Source organism: Eretmochelys imbricata, chromosome 1, assembly GCF_965152235.1.
Source record: "Eretmochelys imbricata isolate rEreImb1 chromosome 1, rEreImb1.hap1, whole genome shotgun sequence".
NCBI lineage: Eukaryota > Metazoa > Chordata > Testudines > Cheloniidae > Eretmochelys > Eretmochelys imbricata.
The window spans coordinates 45,742,283-45,760,130 of record NC_135572.1 but is presented as its reverse complement, the minus strand read 5'-3'; the positions used below and the strand labels follow the sequence as shown (position 1 = coordinate 45,760,130).

At 42.9% G+C, this 17,848-nt stretch overlaps 1 protein-coding gene across 1 annotated transcript in view; it reads right to left on the bottom strand.

Annotated features, from left to right (window-relative positions):
- The window catches only part of WASF3 (WASP family member 3), a 137,386-nt gene extending 129,078 nt beyond the window's left edge, over positions 1-8,308 (bottom strand). Inside the window, exon 1 of the mRNA XM_077806207.1 lies at positions 8,261-8,308. The gene's annotated coding sequence lies outside the window, so the exon portion shown is untranslated. The remainder of the gene's footprint in view (positions 1-8,260) is intronic.
- Between the last annotated feature and the right edge of the window lie 9,540 nt (positions 8,309-17,848).

Here is a 17,848-nt window from a genome sequence, read left to right as displayed (position 1 = left end):
CCCACCTCATATGGCCCTGCACCCCCTCCTCCATCCCCATGTGCCTGTGTACCCCCTCCCCCATCCCGATGTGGCTCTTTGACCCCACCCAGCCACTCCCCGGTCCCTGTACCCCCTGCCCCTGTGCCCATGTGTCTCTATGCCCCCACGCAGCCACCCCCATCCCTATGCAGCTCTGCATCCCCTCCCCCATCACCATGTGGCCTTGCACTCCCTCCCCCCGTGGCCCTGTGCCTCCACTCTCATTCAGCCCCTGCCCCACCCTGTCCCCCTCCACTAGCTCTTATGAGCCTGTCTGACCACCCAGCACCCTAAGCTATTGGTCTCCCCATAGCCCATCTCCTGACCTGGCTTGCTGTGAAGAAGGCAGGCTCTTTCTCTTCCCTTGCTGGGGGGGGGGGGGGAGGGAGCTGCTGCTTTGTTCAATTGCCACAGTGCCCTCTGGTGGGCAAAAGGCAGAACGGCAGCAACATTTTGGCAGAAGCTTTTTTCTGCATAAAAACTAAAAATATGCAGGGCTCATTAATTATGCACACACACAGTGGCACAGAATTCCCCCAGGAGCAATAATCTAAGAAAATGTGTGTTCTAAAAAACTGAGAGAAGGTCTCTTGAAATGTGTGCAAGGAACCTGGACTGATGTAGACAAGCTATAAAAGCCAGTCTGCACTAGCAAAATGACTTGTATCCTGACGAGACAGCAGTGATGGGGGGTGGGGAGGGAGAACCAAGAAAAATGTCCTGTCCATCCAAATGCCCATTCTTCTATTTCTTCTTAGGCACAACCACCCCAGGTAGATCCAAGCAGTATTCAGATCCTCCAGAAAACTCTGCTGCTCTACTCAAAAGAGGTCAAATCTTGTCTCTGTTCCCAAAGGATTAAAGAATGACCACTTTAGATTGAGGACACCCTGAAAAGAGAACTCTGATCTGGTCTCTGAGTCCCTGCCATGGCCCCCTTCATGAATAACGCCATTAGCCTGTGGCTCATTTCTCACTGACACTTTGGTGTAAATGCCACAAAGGCATGCACCTTTTTAAAGAACCCCCTTCAGCCAGAAATTTAAGATATGTTTTGCAACGGGCAAAACACCTGTTTGGCAATAGGCACTTTAGTGGGGCCAGATATAAAGAAGGAGGAACCTCAAATTCTGTTCTCAGAACTCACCATTACAGAAGTTATAGCCAAGACCAATAGAGGGGGGGTGTCATAAATATAAAGGAAAGGGTAACCACCTTTCTGTATACAGAACTATAAAATCCCTCCTGGCCAGAGGCAAAACCCTTTCACCTGTAAAGGGTTAAGAAGCTAAGGTAACCTCGCTGACACCTGACCCAAAATAACCAATGAGAGGACAAGAGACTTTCAAATCTGGAGGGGGGGAACAAAGGGTTCTGTCTGTCTGTGTGATGCTTTTGCCAGGAACAGATCAGGAATGCAGCCTTACAACTCCTGAAAAACTTAGTAAGTAATCTAGCTAGAAAATGCGTTAGATTTTCTTTTGTTTAATGGCTGGTAAAATAAGCTGTGCTGGAGGGAATGTATATTCCTGTTTTTGTGTTTTTTTGTAACTTAAGGTTTTGCCTAGAGGGATTCTTGATGTTTTGAATCTGATTACCCTGTAAGGTATTTACCAACCTGATTTTACAGAGGTGATTCTTTTACCTTTTCTTTAATTAAAATTCTTCTGTTAAGAACCTGATTGCTTTTTCATTGTTCTTAAAATCCAAGGGTTTGGATCGGTATTCACCTGTACCAATTGGTGAGGATTATCATCAAGCCTTCCCCCAGGAAAAGGGGAGTAGGGCTTGGGGGGGGATATTTTGGGGGGAAAACGTCGCAAGTGGTCTCTTTCCCTGTTCTTTGTTTATAACGCTTGGTGGTGGCAGCATACTGTTCAAGGACAAGGCAAAGTTTGTACCTTGGGGGAGTTTTTAACCTAAGCTAGTAAGAATAAGCTTAGGGGGTCTTTCATGCAGGTCCCCACATCTGTACCCTAGAGTTCGAGTGGGGAAGGAACCTTGACAGGGGGAAAAGGACACTAACAGTTATTAAGGTTAATGTAGGAAAAAACTGTATACCATAACCTCCAAAGTTGGCAAACAGAGAGTAACTGAGGGACAGTCAGAGGTCGGGTTTTTCATACCCTCCCCATTCCAGAACACTGGATCAGAAACCTTATTTACCCTGAGTTCTTTTCCTAGTCTCCCACTGTTGCTATAGCTCCATCAGGGTTAGCAATGGTGGAAGAACTACTGTAGATCAGTTACTGGCATTTTTACTGTTATGAACAGGTCTAGATGACAGTGACCTATTACAATCGTGGGAGGTTATGAAAAAGCACAATGTAGAGTCAACCTAAGGGATATTATGCATGAATGTCCACCAACGGTTTTTCTATTCTAAATGATTCTACAGTTCACATTAGACACAAGACTCCTACAGTGAGGATCTGAAGAAGGTAATGTCATGAAGGAAAACTTTCAGCTACTATCCAGTTAGATGGAAGTTCATTTTATATGGATACATAGAGAAAACAACTATATTAAGTGCAAACGTTATTCTTTGGGCAACCTTTAGGAATTTTGTTGCATACTTGCACGGTGGAGAAATGCACATAAGTCATTCTAAAACTCTGTTCATGATGTATTAATAGAAGTTATGAGAGTTGGCACAGCATAAATTACTTTTTTTAAAAAATCAACAATGATGTCTGCAGAGTATGAACTCAGAACAGATATCAATGATACTTTCTGCATCTGTACATACACTCTCTCCCAATTACCAGCATTTGTTTCAGACTTCACATCATATTTAACAAAATCTTAAAAGTTAAAAAAAAACTCTAAATATCTGCAGAATCAGTATTAATCTACAAACTATAAAGAAACTACTTGTATGCTGCCCAACTTCAAGACAAAATGTGAAGCTAATGCTTAGCCAATTTCACACAAAGCCCATTTTGAAGCATCAGCACTCTGTTTAAGTTCTTTCAGGTAGTTCTACATACAACTAAGATCCTAGCAAACATAAAAAACTCCACAAGTTTGTAAAGAAAGTTGTTCTCCTACATATGACTGACTATCAGTACTCACAAAAAAGCCACTAAATTTTTAAAACAATTACTTTGGCAATATGTAAATTACATACCTTGTATTTTAGGCTTAATAGTTCACATGTCATTGTGCTAAAACTTAAATGAATGTGACCTAAAATAGTTACTTAGTAAGCAATCCTTCATATCTTGCCACCTTAAAATATATAATTTAAAACATCAAAGATTATTACTTTTCCAAGTTATGCCTAGTCATATAAGTCCAATAAAGATCATCATAAATATGCAGAAAGAAAAGTGTTTTCAATATGTGTGGCCTATAAGTGTTGCTGGAATTAACACAGCTATTCTTAATCTCATATTAACATTCAAATTATTCCAAGACCCTTATTCTGATACTACACACATCTTTTACGAGTGGGAGCTGATATATATATAAGCAGAGGAGAGTCCCCATAGTATTGAGAAAGCTAAACACTTCCACGAAGTGGAAATTAAAGATTTTTGAAAAAGATGAATCTAGACCCTTACCAGTATTTTGTATTTAGTTATACCTAAATTTAAGTAACATTAAGTTTAGGTTAAAGCCAGTCTGATTTGTGAAATGGGTAAAATTAAATATGGTGTTAGTTTAAGGGTTTACTGACAAGCACTGGGATTTATTGTTTGGTAGCATTTCAAAGGAGAACACATTCAGTTAACATTCATCTATTTAAAAATAGTTAGTACTTTAATATAACTTTAATCAATAGTTTGAAGAAATCAAATTTGCAAAATTATTCCGTTTCCTCTGCAAGAATGTCACATATCACAGCTGTTATAACAGCAAATAAATTAAAAGAACCATTCCAGACTTCCATTTTGATCCTTAACTTACTGCCTTTGGCTGAAATTTCTCATCTTTAGTCTCTTTCACTGATGTTTTCTGGGTCTTTTTGTTTGTTTTTGGTTTTGAGGGTTGGTTTGTTTGGGGAGAATGAAGGAGACAGTTGACACTAGCAACAACAAAAAACAGTTTCTTGTGCTCTGAGAAATCAAATCCATTTTTCTGTTAAAAATAGACTACTGTGCTACCAGTGTCACTAATCACACTATGGGTTAGTTTCCAAATTATAAATTTGGCAGTTTCTAATGAAGATGTGAAAAAAAAAAAATCTGTGCACAAATTAAAAAACAGATAAGCAAGTGGATGAGATGCAGTTTCAGACAATATTTTCATTACTGCTCCCAAGAATCAACTCAGTTTTCTAGGGATAAGAAGTGAAAGAATGGCTACGACACTGAACTGTTTTGTAGTGTGTATTACCCCACTGTGTAGACAGAGAGTGATTTCTAAAGCCCACTAACATGTTGTACATTAACTGATCCAAGACCCTGCTGATGTACCCTAAATGTTTCCCAGCATGCTTTGACATACTATGTTAAAAGGAAGTGGGGAACTTTTAGTGTACATGAGCAGGGTCTACTAGACCAGTTAATATGCAACACGATGTGATTTCTCAAATGCACTTCCATTGCCACTCTGTGTAGATAAGCCCTAAGACTCACGGTCCTGCTTTGAGCAGGAGGTTGGATTAGATGACCTCTCTTCCAACCCTCATCTTTTTTGATACTATATCTGGGTTCAATTCCTAGCACTGACACAGGCTTCCTGTGTGATTATGGGTGCACTCTCTATGCCTCAGTTCCCTGTCTGTAAAATGGGGGTAACAATATTCCACTTCTACCACTTTTTGTTCCCCTAACCAATTTAGATGGTAAATTCTTTGGGGGCAGGGACTGCCTCTTGCTCTGTGCTTGTCCAGTTCCTCACACAATGGGGCCCTCCAAGCACCACCACAATACATATAAAGATAAACAAAAGCAATTGTCTGGAAAACGCACATTCATATACTGATCTCTCTAAACAGAGAGAATGTATCCAGATCCCTAAACTTAAGACTACCACTAGATGTCAGATATATCAATTAAAACAATGAGCCCCAGATTTCCTACTTCTCGTGAAGGATGTCCTGCTGGCATTGAGAAGATCAACAGAGCTCAATGTCATTGTAGCAAAGCATGCTGAACACACAAAATATAATATATTACTAGCATAAGTGGTGTAACTCACCACTTACAATAGCTGTGAATTGGCTGCACAAGATAGTGAACTATGTTCACTCTGTCCATACCAGTGGTGCTACCATTTTCAAAAACTTGAAGGCACTATATTGTGAAATACGGATTAATGTAGCCTGTTAAAAAAACAAACAAAAATGAAGTACTAGGCAACCTGTTTTAGCATACAGCATGGTAGTACGTAGACACCACACAGAGACACTACTGCAAGAGCAGAATACTAGCCAGAACTACAAAAACATTTCTTGCCCACCCCTTCCCACAAGCAGGAGAGGGAGATTTGGGAAAGCATACTGTAGGAGGATTCAGAACCAACACAAAGATCTGACTGTATGCACTACACAACTTTTTTTTAAATCCCTACCAATAAGCTCAGGGAATCAGGGCACTCACTATCCTACACCCATTAAGTTAAATTAGAGCAAGATCAGGCTCTCAGAGCAGAAGCCCTAAACTTAAAAGGGAAGATTTTCAAAGACACAGGCAACAGTTAGGTACCAACTCTCACTGACTGTCAATGGGAATTAGGTGCCTAACTACCATTAGTTCCTTTTAAAGTCTCCTCAGAAGAGTCTATTCTACTGAGGTACTTATACTGCCCTCCTAAACACAGCATGAGTGTCATCCAGAAGTGTATTAAGCAACATGACTAGCACCTGTCGCATGTAGTTCTTCCTTCTTTCTCCCCGCAATGGAAAATTGTGTGAGGATTATGTATTATTTAATATATTAAACACTATGCTTACATGTATCATGTGTTTATATTAATAAAGGCAAGGTTGAGCAAGAGTGCTTTGCACTTGGAGCAGAAGGTGGTGAAGTTTGCGGTTGGTCTCAGATGCTGAATGATTTCATTCTACAGTTCTGGAACCACCCTCGAGGAAAGCCACATGTCCTGCACAGAAAAGTCTTTCCTTGGGGTAGACAATCCTATTGTGCCGGAGAAGCAGGGCTGTTGACAGCAGTTGTTATCCATAGTATCTTATGCATGTGCTTCACAGCTTGCAGGATCACGAAATTGTTTAAAAAAAAAAAATCAGAGGAATCACAATGCAATAATATTTGGAAGCTAACCTTATGCAACATACATGAACAAGAAAAATGTAATCAAAAGGCTATTTTATTAAATCAACTAATAATTTTTCAGTGCAGAACTGGAATACTTACACAGCACTTCTACCCAGGAATCTTATGCTATGTCCAACATTGTTGTAGTTAAGCATTAGCCCCATTTCACAGATGGAGAAAGTGATGCACGGTCTATACTACAGTGGGATCAAGCTGCTCAGAGCAGTAGACAAACTGGCACTAATGGGGCTTGAGATACCATGCTAAAAATAGCAGCGTGGATGTTCCCGCTCCAGTGGTAGCTTGGGCTCTCAAGCCCACCCGACTCCAGGAGTCTGGATACTCAGGTATCTAATCTAAGGGCAAGTCTACACTACAGCACTACATTGACCCAGCTGCACGGATGCAACTGCTTAGCTGCAGCACATCTGGTGAAGACTGGCTATACCAACAGGACAGCGCTCTCCCGTCAGCATAATTACTCCATCTCCGCAGAGGCAGAAGCTATGTCGGCGGGAGAGCATCTCCCACCAGCATAGCGATGGTGTGAACAGCGCTTCAGTCGATGTAACTTGCATCACTTGGGGGGCAGGACGTAAGTGACGTAAAGTGAGTGACGTAAATTACATTGACTTACACTGCAGAATAGACCAGCCCCAAGTCTCAGTTGGAACCAGCCCCACATCCACCCTGCTATTTTTAGAAATTAATATTCAACTTTTTTTAAAAAAATCACAACTTCTATGAAAGTTTTTAAACTACTTTTGTTACAAGTAACACCTACTACCACTACTGTATGTGAAAAATGAGAGGAAAAAGTATTCCTCTATTTTTTCAGTTTATTTTGTGCATTTGATACGCTGGGTATATTGAGCTCACAGCTCTCCTGCATGGTCAATTTGTCTCCCAAATTTTTGAATAGATCTTTCACACAGCAAGGCACAAAGAGAAAAGTATTTTTTAAAAGGGAAATGCAACTGCAAAACCACAAAAGCTGACAGAAGGAATATTCAAACTGGTTTTAAACTGTCTAGAATTCAAGACATCAGTGTGTCTTTAAGGGACAAATTAGATTCCTGTTAAGTGTTACCACTAACTTCAAAGGGACCTAAGTAAATAAGCCAAAGACATATAATAAGCTGGTGGCAGAGAGCGAAATCAGAAGCCAAACAAGCCTTTTGTACTCTCACCACTAAACCACACTTCCTCCCACACAAAAAAGAAACAAACAGATTTCTAAAAACCAGCTGCTCCGATAAACCCACAGGTCGCTTTTGAGAAATCCGGAGGGGCAGTTTGCGGACATCTCAAATGCGCATTTTAGGAAATAAAACCTGTTTTTAAAACTCACAAATAACGAGCGTGAAGGGAGCCAGCGGGCAATGGGCAGCACCTCCGGGGGCGCAGATTCACGAGCCCCGGCCGCAGCGAGGGGCACCCGGCACGGCAGCGGGCTAGCGGCTGGGGAGGCGTTCAGCGCGCGAGAGTGGCCGGGATAGGGGTTGACACTATTCTCCACCCCCACCACACACACACACACACACCCACCCCTCCAGTCCTTGCGGGGGGGGGGGGGGCGCCGGCTCGGGTCTCCCAGGCGAAGGCGAAGCGTGGGGCCGGGGTCCCCCTTTCCCCCAGCCGGAGCCTGGGATCCAGCTCCGCTCCCCCCACAGCCCTCGCCCCTCAGCGGGCCGGGCACCAGCAGCATCGGGGGAGGGGGAGAAGGGGGGCGCCCCTCACAGCCCCACCCGCTTCGGGAGGGAGGGAGGGGCGCGGGTCCGGCAGGAGGCCGGGAGCCGGCAGGGGGATGAGGGGGATTATCTCCCCGGGCTGGCGGGGCGGGGCCGGAGCGAACCCACCACCCCTTGCGGAGTCTCCCTCGGCGGCAGCTGGTCGCTCACTGGAGAGGGGAAGGGAGGGGGGGCCGCTCAGGACAAACCCCCAGTACCCGCCGCGAAGGATGCGCGTTCTGGGTCGCCGTACCCCCGGCCGCGGCGCGCGCCACCCGCACTCACCTCGCGCCGGGCCCCCACCCGCCTCCGTAGGCAACCGCCGTGCGAAGGACTTCTCTTGTCTTGCCCCGTGTCCGAGACCCCCACCACTGGCGGCCCGCCCCAAGACACGCCCACTCACCCCCAAGCCGAGGGGGCGGGGCAAGGTCCACCAATGGGACTCAGGATTCGCACGTACACAAAATGATTGGCGTGCGCCGTGACCAATGGGGAAGCCGGAGACTGCGGTTGGGGGGAGAGAGAGGCTGCCTGTCACTCAAATGGCTCCAGCGGGGAGCCCTGAGTGACCTGCCTAGGGAGTGGACCCTGCGGGAACGGGGAGGAGAACTCCTGGTGCACAGAAGCGGGCGCCCCCCTGCGGGATCCCAGCGCAATCCGTTCTTCTCCCCACCCCCCCATCCCCCCCGGCACAGTTACCAGGACCTCTCACCACCACAAACACAGCACCCCCCCCCGCACAGTTACCAGCCCCCCAGTCGCCAGAGCTGCTCCCCCCACACACATAAAGTTACCAGTCCCCAGCCCCAGGTTGCCAGGACCATACCCCCCCCACACACACACACAGAGTTATCAGCCCTTCTCACACACACCCCACACTCCCCGTTACTGGGGCTGCTTCCACAGTTACCAGTTCCCCCCGCCACACACACAGCTACAAGAGCTACCCCCACTTTCCCCCACACGCAGAGTTTCAAGGGACCCCCCAGTTACCAGGGCCCCTACCTCTTCCACAAACACACAACACACCTCTACCAGGGACACCTGCCCTCCCCTCCATAAGCACAGTTACCAGGGGCCCTTTCTGCTGAAACCCCTATTTAAATACCACCACCACAGTCACTTGGAGTTGCCACAGGCCCCGTCAGTATCTCCGCCACAATCCCTTCTACAGATCTCCAATCCCTCCCTTTACCAGGGCCCCCCACAGCCTCCTCCTCTCCATTTCCAGGGTTTCCCCCACAGACCCAGTTAGGGTGACCAGATAGTGTGAAAAATCGGGACGAGGGTAATAGGAGCCTATATAAGAAAAAGCCCCAAATATCTGGACGGTCCCTATAAAATCGGGACATCTGGTCACCCTAGACCCAGTCCTGGAATCTCTCATCCCATCCCAGTTACTAAAACCTCCCAGTTACCAGGGTTCCACATGCAGATACTCCCCCACCTCAATTCCGGGGCCAATGAGACTGGGAGGGCTCCTTGTTGCACAGTTGCAGGGAGCCCATAGGACCTTGTGGCCCTGGCCCGGCCAGCAGGATGCATTGTGAGAGCTGCAGCTGCTGACACAGTATGAACAATATTTCCTTCTTTGCTGGGGTTTTGTCCTTTGTAGTTAGTCCTGTAACTGGGTCTTTTGTTTCCCAGTGCAAAGCCCTTTATAAAACATTAAGTCAGACTCTATCATGTGAGTAAGATTTTGGAGAGGGGGAAAAACAACTGCCAAATGAACTTTAATGGCTCAGGGCACTTTATTAAATAATCACCGCTGAAAATAGAGGATTAATGAAAGACATCTTAAATCAAAGGTTTCAGAGTAACAGCCGTGTTAGTCTGTCTTTGCAAAAAGAAAAGGAGTACTTGTGGCACCTTAGAGACTAACCAATTTATTTGAGCATGAGCTACAGCTCACTTCATCGGATGCATACTGTGGAAACTGCAGAAGACATTATATATACACACAGAGACCATGAAACAATACCTCCTCCCACCCCACTCTCCTGCTGGTAGTAGCTTATCTAAAGTGATCATCAAGTTGGGCCATTTCCAGCACAAATCCAGGTTTTCTCACCCTCTGCCCCCTCACACAATTTAGGCTTAAATAGAGACTGGGAGTGGCTAAGTCATTATGCAAGGTAGCCTATTTCCCCTTGTTTTTTTCTAACCCCCCGACGTTCTGGTTAAACTTGGATTTATGCTGGAAATGGCCCACCTTGATTATCATGCACGTTGTAAGGAGAGTGGTCAGTTTGGATGAGCTATTGCCGGCAGGAGAGTGAGTTTGTGGGGGGGGGTGAGAAAACCTGGATTTGTGCTGGAAATGGCCCACCTTGATTATCATGCACATTCTAGGGAGAGTGGTCACTTTGGATGAGCTATTACCAGCAGGAGAGTGAGTTTGTGTGTGTATGGGGTGGGGGGGTGAGAAAACCTGTATTTGTGCTGGAAATGGCCCACCTTGATTATCATGCACATTGTAGGGAGAGTGGGCGCTTTGGATGAGCCATTACCAGCAGGAGAGTGAGTTTGTGTGTGTGGTTTTTGGAGGGGGATAGGGGGGTGAGAAAACCTGGATTTGTGGTGGAAATGGCCCACCTTGATTATCATACACATTTTAAAGAGAGTGGTCACTTTGGATGGGCTATTACCAGCAGGAGAGTGAGTTTGTGGGGGGGGCGGAGGGTGAGAAAACCTGGATTTGTGCTGGAAATGGCCCAACTTGATGATCACTTTAGATAAGCTGTTACCAGCAGGAGAGTGGGGTAGGAGGAGGTATTGTTTCATGGTCTCTGTGTATATATAATGTCTTCTGCAGTTTCCACAGTATGCATCTAATGAAGTGAGCTGTAGCTCACGAAAGCTCATGCTCAAATAAATTGGTTAGTCTCTAAGGTGCCACAAGTACTCCTTTTCTTAAATCAAAGGGTACTCAACCTTTTCACGCAACTGCAAGTTTACTCAGCTGAAACCTCAGCTGTACTATCTAGAGCAGTGGTTCTCAAACTCTTTTCATGGACCACTTGAAAATTGCTGAGGGTCTCGGTGGACCACTGAATGATCTTTCCAAATGTTGTTTGTACTGTTAGCTAACTATTGTAAAGTGCTTTGGATAAAAGAGCTATATTAAAAAAATAATTAACATTTTTTTGTTCTACAAATAAAAGCACACAACTCATATTTTAATATCTGTAGTCTTACCTTTCTAATGCAATAGATGTGCCCTTTTTCCCCAGCCGCTGCAGCCCCTGAGCTGGGGCTGGGAAGGAGGGGGGGTCTCTCACTGGCAGCTGCAACTCTGGAGCTGGGGAAAGTCGCCTCTTTCTCTGGCCGCCGCAGCCCTGCACATCCCAAATTCCCCCACCCCCTCTTCTCACCCCATTCTCCCTCCCACCTATTTCCCCCACCTCACCCCATTGCCCTCTCCCACCTACCCCCTATTCCCCCCAAGGCCACCACCTCACTTTACATGTGCATCTTCTCCAGGGTCCAGACACCTAATTAGTGGAGCTACACCTGCATGGCTCCACTAATTAGGTGGGTGGCCCTTCATTCTTTCATGTGCAGCCGCCCAGGCGTGCACCTTAGTGGGAACTATCTGCAGCCACCTGAATGGAGCTCGTGGACCACAGTTTGAGAAACTCTGATCTAGAGTCTACCAGCTCACATTTCAGATATACATACTTCTCTCCATAGTGGGAACAGAGTACAAAACTGGGGTTTGGAGCACATCATTCTCCAGTACAGGATAAAGCACACACAACTACATGAGAAGCAGGTAGCAGAGGAGCTGGGCCCTATGTAAACCACAATGGCCTTGATTCTTCCACATTTATTATTAAATAATATCTTATGCAAGTGTTTCCATTAATTTTGGAAGAATGGCTTGGATATTAAGATTCTACTCAGTGTAAAGACAGCAGAATCAGGCCCTAAGATATAGAAGTTGAACCTAGGGTCAGAAAAGCTGGAAGTACCAATAGTATTAGGAACCAGCAGTTGGGAACCATTGATCTAACTCTCCAAGGTTATAGGATAAAAACCAATAAGCAGTATGGCTTTTTACATTTTTCAGTACAGATGATGGCAGCTTTAAAATCACTGATGCAAAACAGACAGAAGGCTAAGTGTCATTAGGCAACATCACTTACGTGGGGGAAAGAGATGGCCTCTTCCTCAATATCAGGGTCCAATGGGGCAAAAATCGTTAGAGAGGATGGTCAGAAGGTTTTGAGAAGAAATCGTTTTGTTAAAAAGGTGATTGCTTCCCCTAACACATACAGCAAAAGAGAAAATTATTCAGAGACAGTATCACAAGACAGCTGGAAAATTACTCAGCATTGTTAAAACACTAGTACATTAGCACTGGTTCAGTAATATTTTATAGTGGCATTGAGATTCTAGGGTTTAAGAAACATTAATTTTAAATGGATCTATTACTACCAGTAATTTTTCTCTGCTACAGCAATAGAAACTGTAAATATTCTGCATGAAGCAAGAAATTAATGCATATTTATTCCATCCAGTTTCCAGTCTCCTGGATTTCTTCTCAGCTCACATTCTTCTTTTCATACTTTAGTGACATTGTTGCACCAACTTGTTTTTTACAATAATTTCTAAATGTTTGTAGAAGTGGAAATCAGAAGCAGTTTTCACATTGCTATTTTGACCTGGTCTTAGAATTTGCTAATAATGCAAACTGCCAAGCCACTTGTATTTAGTCTGTCCTACATTTATAACTTACTTTGTGTTAAGTAAGGGATAAAACTTTGTATTAAGGGATAAAAATTGCAGGATAAATTATTTGCAATGACTCATTCAACCAGTTCTAGTTATAGGTATTGTTATTTTGGGGTGAAATCCTTCAGTCCTAGTTTCAGGAAAACCCTCTGGAACGAATATCTGAAGGTCTGGGCTATTAAGAGATGTCCAGGACCAGGGCTTGACCCTCCAAAAGTAAAACTCCCAGTGGCCTCAATGGGTGCTGCAATTGGAAGTGATAATGCAGGAATATTAGACATCAAGACTGAGATATATTAACAGAGCTATTTGTGGAAGTGTGCATGATAAGCTGTTTGCAATGCAACTGACTCAGCTCAGCATTATGAGGCCCTCACTTTCTTAAATTGTATATTTCACACAAAAATATAACATTAAATAACACTTCTGAAGTCTGTTCTCTGCTGTAGCTTATAAAAACAGTTTTTATAGACAACAATATTCAGTATCATGAAAGTATAACATTGCTGAGTAATGTTAAAATAACCAATCTTACCACAAATGATACAATCCCCTGAAAATCATTACAGTGCCTCTTATTATTAATAGAACATCGTTATGTCTCAGAAGTGTTTAGTGTTGAATCAGCATTTGAAATAAATTGCTTTTTCCTCCAGCCACACCCTACTAAAAGGCCTCCATGTCTTCACTGAGGAAATTGATTTAGTACAACTAGAAGATACTTGCAATGCACAATATAAGATGCATTACCACATTGTGGATTACTACATATGCATTAGAGGAATTTAGTTTTCAGGGCTGGTTTTCCTTAGCTTTTATAAGTATATCCATATTAAAGAAAGCCAAAGGCAAATTTTTATGAGGTCACTGACTATTCTGTAATTTTATTTGCAATTTTTTCTTCACTACTTCTCCACATTTGTGCACTCAAATTACTGGAATATGGAGAAACTAGTAAATTATATTAAGATGAGATTCAACTAGGCCCTTAGTAGAAAGATATAAATGTGAAGTGGCATTATTTAATCTCATTTGTAACTGATCTTGTGAAAAAATGCAGAAAAGCAAGAACAAAAGGTAAGACCAACAATTTTTCAATCCACATGCTTTCATCAACTGCACAAGATCTGTAATTATACAAGTAATGAGTAAGGCCCATGAGGTTAATCTCATACAAAGTATTTACAATTTAAAGCACTTACATTATTTCTCTAGGCTAGCTCCAGGGTCCATCAGTGTTCTGTGTTAGGATATCATAAGAGGTGGGAACCAGTGGTCTGTAGCGGGAACAAACATAGTGCTATAAAACCATTAAGAACCTAGCTGTTGAGCAGACTCCCTTTTTAAAAATAAACATGAAAAACCACCCATCCAAGCTCATGGTCAATCAGGAGATATTCAAGAACAAAAATAAACCCTGTGGAATATAGGAATCACCAAACCATGAAACACCTATGGTCCAATTAGTGCAGTAGCCATCTTGGATAGCAGATAGTACCAGATGCTACAGAGGAAGGTACAAGAAATTCCACAGAGGACAAGTGTGGAATAACTTACTTAAAGAAGTCTCTTCCTAACACCCACCCATTACTGGTTGGCTTATGAAGAATGAGGTTTATATCACATATAAAAAAATGTGTTCGTTTCAGTTGTCTATGGTTTGAATCTTTCTTGGAGAGAAAGAACCCACTTTTGTCTAGTAAGAGATTTGGTGGGAGGGGATTCATTGACATTGTAGCAACCTCCTTTCCCCCAAAATTGGTCATCAAAACAAAGTAAGACCCAGAAGGATCAGGAAAGGATTACTGTGTCTATAATAAATATGCACCAGTTGGGATCTCCAAGATTCATAAAAATGAGAGGAAAAAGAGATAATTTAGTCCATCCGTTGCTAATGCAAGATTACTCTATGTAGTACATTTTCCAGTATTCTGTTCAATCTAGTTCCCAATGTCCCATGTGACAGGGGTCCCAGTACTTCCCTTGGTAAAACAGTTCCATGGTCTCATAAATCTCACTGACTAGATATTCAACCTATATTTTTCCTTTCTTGGTTTCATCCCATTAGTCCTAGTTATACCTCATGTAACACAGCCACCAAATGATCTGCCTTCTTAGTGTTTAGAGTGCTGCATAGTCAGCTCTTTTAATCTTTCCTTGTAAATCACTCCCTTTAGTCCAATGATCACTCTTGTACTTCTCAACATGAGTCACTTTGTCAATATCTCTGTAGTAACATGGAGGAGGTTTTCAAAGGCACAAATGGCATATGCCTAGCTCTTATTGACTTGCAATATGCCTTTAAAAACCTCCCCCATGGAGCACGTAGAACAGAATGGAATATCCTCAGTGGGTCAAGAAAGTACCAGTCTAGTCACGGGAAGTATAAGAACCCCAGAAGATCAGGGAAGAGCCAGTCTGCCACAGAAAGTGCACACCAGTTGGGAACACCTTCTATGGTGTTAATATAAGAATGTGAGCCACCTAAAGGATGAGAAAGAAGATTGAGAACAATACTGGGAGTTCTGAGAGAGAGAGCTTGACCAACTGGAAAACTCAAGATTCCCCTCAAGGGCTTGGAACCACACATTGAAATTCATAATCATGAAATGTCATAGTGGGGCCTACATTCTTTGGACTTTTACTGTAGTGTAGAAAATAGGGTTTAGTTGAAAGAAAGGGTAGGAGGTGACTATGGTGAAGGAGATGCAATGAGGGCACTGGCTTAAATGATTTTTTTCTTTTATAAAAAACATGTTATAGTGGGTGTACATCAATGAGTGAATGCATAATGGTTTCTGTAACAAAAATACATAAATAAGAATAACATTGAAAATAAAAATACAAGCAAAGGAAGGAAAAAATAGACAAAATAAGGCTCTTATCTTGCAAACATGTACCCACATGCATAATTTTACTCACCAGAGTAGCACTATAGCTACTTGATTAGCATCAGCAAGTATGAGGTTTCATTATTGGCATCAGTGGAACAACTCATGTGAGTAAAGATGTAGGATCAGAGAAATGTAGGAATGGAAGAGATCTCAAGAGGTAATCTTCTAGTCCAGTGATTCTCAACCTATTTACCATTGTGGGCCACATATGCAGCTCTCTCTGTGTTATGTGGACCACATCCACAAAATATATATACCACTTATATGGCTCTGAGGATGTCACATGGGCTGTAGCTGTGTGCTGATTGGGCCACAAGCAGCCCATAGGTTGAGAACCACTATTCTAGTCCAACTCTCCTTGCTGTTGCAAGATATGTAGACCATCCCTGACAGGTGTTTGTCTAAACTGTTCTTAAAAACCTCCATTGATGTGGATTCCACAACTTCCCTTGGAAGCCTATTCCAGCACTTAACTATCCTTATCATTAGAAAGTTTCAAAATAAGAGCCTTATTTTGTTTAATCTTGTTTTTCCTAATATCTAACCTAAAACTTCCTTGCTGCAAATTAAGCCAATTACTTCTTGTCCTATCTTCGGTGTGCATGGAGACACTTGAACACTGTCCCCATATAACAGATATGTTATCAGGTCTCTCCTCAGTCTTCTTTTTCAAGACTATACATACCCAGTTTGTACAAACCTAAACCTTTCATCATTGTTGTTGCTCCCCTCTGGAGTGTCTACAATTTGTCCACATATTTCTTAAAGTGTGATACCCACAACTGGATACAATACTCCAGCGGAGGCCTCACCAGTACCAGGTAGAGCAGGACAATTACTTCTTGTGTCTGATATACAACACTCTTGTTAATACATCCCAGAATAATATTATCCTTGTTTGCAACTGTATCACATTGCTGGCTCATATTCAATTTGTGATCCACTATAACCCCCAGACACTTTTAAATAGTACTACTGCCAAGTCAGTTATTCCCCATTGTGTAGTTGTGCATTTGATTTTTCCTTCCGAGAGCTGAGTACTTTTCACTTGTCTTTACTGAAGTTCACATTGTTGATTTCAGACCAATACCCCAATTTTTCAAGGTAATTTTGAATTCTAATCCTGTCCTTTAAAGTGCATGCAACCCCTCCTAGCTTCATGCCATCCACAAATTTTATAAGCATATTCTCCACTCCATTATCCAAATCATTAATGAAAACATTGAATAGTACCAGACACAGAAGAGACCCCTAAGGAACTCCACTAGATATGCTCTCCCAGTCTGACAGGAAAGCATTGGTAACTACTCTTTGAGTACTGTTTTTCAACCCACTGAGCACTCACCTTATAGTGATTTCATCTAGACCACATTTTCCTAGTTTGCTGGTGATATGCCTAAGCATTTATAGAAGCATGCCATTAGATTGTAACATTTGCAGAACTGGCATCAGGTCTATCTATGTGTTTATACAGGACCTAGCACAACAGAGTCTGATCCTGATTGGGGCCCATATAAACTAATAATAACATAAATCCTACGTGAGGAGAGGTTTCTATTAAACTAAAGATGAAAATTATTTGTATGATCAGTACACTACCCTTGTGTTATTTATTTTTATATTAAATTTGTTTAATTTTATGCTGCCCTCAAACATAAACCAGGCCACATGAATTTCTACTGGCAACATAAAACTACATGGTAGCATTGTCAGAGGGGTGTTGGAGTGTTTGACAGGGAGAAGGCAAAGATGGGATTTGGGTACTGGGGAGGCAGTTTGGATATTTGGCATTCAGAAGGCACTTGAGGTTTTGGGCATTGAGTGGGGGTACATTTACTCTTTCCCTCCATCACGTGACTAGAGCTGAAGGTTACTTTACATTTTAGGGAGATTTGAACCCCTAGTGTCACACCCCTAAACCGCTATTTGCCAGACCCCCACCCTCACCCAGTATCCACCAGTAATACATGGGTACATTCACTGGAAATTTCTGCTAAGATATCAGCAGTGAAATAGTTAAAGTTGATATTTTATAATTTCACAATTGGCTTCAGATACCCAAATAGCCTGCTGCAGTCCCCACCTGAGCAGGCTGTGACCACAGGGCTAAACTGGCCGAGTAACCCAGAATTGAATATAGGCCATAATTAATAGTGAAGGTTCATATTTTAGAAACACCAGGGATCAGTTTTTGACCACAGTCAAACACCAGATTTTAATTTTTAAAAATAAGCAGAAAATA